The sequence below is a fragment of the Meleagris gallopavo genome, chromosome 1, assembly GCF_000146605.3.
Source record: "Meleagris gallopavo isolate NT-WF06-2002-E0010 breed Aviagen turkey brand Nicholas breeding stock chromosome 1, Turkey_5.1, whole genome shotgun sequence".
In the NCBI taxonomy this organism is placed as follows: Eukaryota; Metazoa; Chordata; class Aves; order Galliformes; family Phasianidae; genus Meleagris; species Meleagris gallopavo.
Window position 1 is genome coordinate 49,524,436 of NC_015011.2, and position 2,923 is coordinate 49,527,358.

Consider the following 2,923-nt stretch of genomic DNA (forward strand, 5'->3'; position numbering starts at 1 on the left):
CAAGGCAGGCATCCGTCTGTCTATCTGCTGCCTGTGGGGCTGCTGCGGGATCTGGAGGAGGGGAGCAGGCCCGTCCTCCTCCCCAAAGAGTCTGGCTCTGCTTTTGTTTGTCTCTGGGCCCTACGGGGACAGGAAGAGGCTGCAGGGCTGGGAAACAATGGCTCATTCTCTTGGCGTCAGCGCCTGGCCAGCAGTGATAGGGGACACGGGCTCCCGGCCAGGAGGAGGCATGGCCTCGTCCGCCCCAAGGAGACAGTTGGGGACAACGCCAGGAGAGCTGGCTGGATACAGGCTGACTTTCCCAGCCTGTCCATCTGCCCTGCTGCACCCTATGCCCTATATCAGGAGTGGTCTCATGTAAGCACACCCTATGGAGGAGGTGATGGAGGCGATGGCAGCCACTCAGCAAGAGGTGGGAGGAGGCACTGGGGCAACACTTCCCTTGTCCTTGGCCCTATGAAACCTGCAGGAATGATACGGGACAAATTTGGCATCCCAGCATGTTGGTGACCAAGGGACATGGATGAGTGTGTGTTGCAGGTTGGACAACCAACCCTTCCATACCAGACCATTCTTGTCCTCCTTGTCAGTGTTTGATCCGACCGCCCTGAGCTGGAGCTGCCTCTCCCTGGCCATTACTTTTCCATATGTGGGGTAAGAGGAAGCGAGGTGAGAACCTGAGGTGGGGCAGAAGCTAGGAGATGTTCTACAGGGGTTGAGCAAGAAGGGGAAAGAAGCACCTCCCTATGTCCATACCCCTTCCCAAGGTCTTGGATGTTTGGGGCTGAATGCTTGCCAGGGCTCCTCTTGTTTACTCAGATGGGAGCTGACACATCCAAGGTCTCTGCTGACTCCACTTTCCCACATGCTGCTGCCGGGCGCATTCCAGGGCAGAGTGGAAATCAGCGCTGAGGCATGCGAGAAGACTCAAGCTGGGGATGCCATTCCATGCCTCTGGCCATGCAGTAAGGAGCAGGCACCACGCATTGCCTCTGCTGAGGCTGGCACGGAGCCTGGTGGGAAAGCATGGATGGCGACCTGGGGATGGGAAATCTGCTTCTTGTCCAGCAAAGCTGGGTTATTGTTGCCATCCAGAGCCGAGGGTTAACTGCTCTGGGCTTTGCTTTGCTCACGCCCTCCCAGCCTGGTGTGGATGCCTTTGGTTTTAGGAGGGAAGACCGCAGAGCTTTCAGAAATAAGTGCCAGGAGATAAAGAAGGGTTTGCAGGGCTAAGGCTGGAGAGCTGTGCTCACCCTGTCATTTCAGCCACACTCTCCTCTGATAGGTCTCAGGGATGGTCCTACCTCTGTCAGGACATCTGGCATCCCTCAAACTGCTGGAGGAGGACCACCACGACCTCTACTTCCCTGGGCTGGCCTGCAGCAGCCCCCTAATGCCCAGCCCAGCATCTAGAAGAAGGGGCCTCACCTCCCTTCTCAGCTGCTGCAGGAAACGCATAGCCTGGAGGTCAGGGGCCTGTGGCAGCTTCTCCCGTGGGGGCCAGCCACCCAGTGCGGGGTCTTGCATCATGCTGGAGAGGGGGAGGGGAGAGCCAGGCTTTTCCTGTTTATGTGACTCACAGACCCTCGAGAAAGGGAAAGGGCTTGGAAAGTGCCTTGCTCTTGGGCAAGCTCCAGCGAGAGCTGAGGATTGCATCCCTGCAGGAAGCCTTGGCTAACCCTAACCCTACCCCAGGGTGTGTGGGCATCCAGCACCTGGACCACAGAGGCTGAGGCTGCTGAGTTTGGGTCAAGGAGGGGCAAGCTGGAGCAGGCACCCTAGGAAGTGAGGCATGGCTCTTACTGCATCCCATATATATGAGTTGGCCTTGGGAATGCCAGGTGTGGAGAAATGCGTAGGGGAAGTGTTCACATAACACAGCATTTAACCAGGATGGCTCCAGAACTCAGCACGCAAGAGGGCTGCAGAACCTCCCGTGTCACCTAGGGCCACATCCTGCAGGTTGTCTATGGAAGCCCTGGTGGTACGTGGAAGGAAATAAGGTTTCAGGTGTGCTCGCTCCTTTACCTCCAGCACTCAGCTAGTCTGGCTTTGGTCAGGTCTGCACCACTTTTGTCAGATTGTCAGCTTTGGATCGCCTTGCTAGCCCTTGCTAGTGCCAAATGTGGGCTGAGGGGTGGGCTGTGCAGACCCACCTCTAGCTATCTACCACAGGAGAGCACATCCCAATAGGTAACACTAATGGGAGCAGACGGGAGTTATGGCACCTTTAAAGCACAGGAGTTGGTATGGGTCCAGAATTTCCAGGGTGGAGAGACTTGGGAAGGGCCCCAGCAGAAAGGAGCAAGGAGCCCTAGAAGATCTGATCTGCGTGGCAGGAATTGGGCACAGCTCCCCATGTCCTTTGTAAGGGCTCCAAAATGAGGCCACGCTGACCCAAAGCTTTTGGGCTTGGCCCTGGCACTTCCCCAGCCACATACTCCCCCAAGGGCTAGGACGGTGGGGTGGTGCCACCCTATGGCTCTGCAGCAGTGTTACAGGTGTGGGTGGCACTTTGCTGCTTTTTTCCCTCTCTAGGGAGACTTGGCTCCCTTTAGCTGGAGCTCAGCTCTTTTCCTCTCTGCACCCTGGACAGGATTGTTCTTCAGCCATGGAGGAAAAGTCCTGTCCTGGTCCTGCCATACAGAAACCCCAGTCACTAGGTGGTCATTGGGTTGGAACTCAATGAAATTTAAGGTCCCTTCCAACCTAAGCCATTCCATGATTCTGTAATTCTAATATCTCTGCATGCCTGTCTCTTGCACTTGCATTGTTCTGCCTGGGGCAATCAGGTATTCCTGAGGCTGGAAACCAGCTGGAAACCGGCTGGAAACCATGAACCACAAGGCCAGGTGCACAGTGATCTCTCCTCCGGCAGTTTCTGCTGAAGGTAGTGAATTGCATGGAGAAAAAACAACATGCT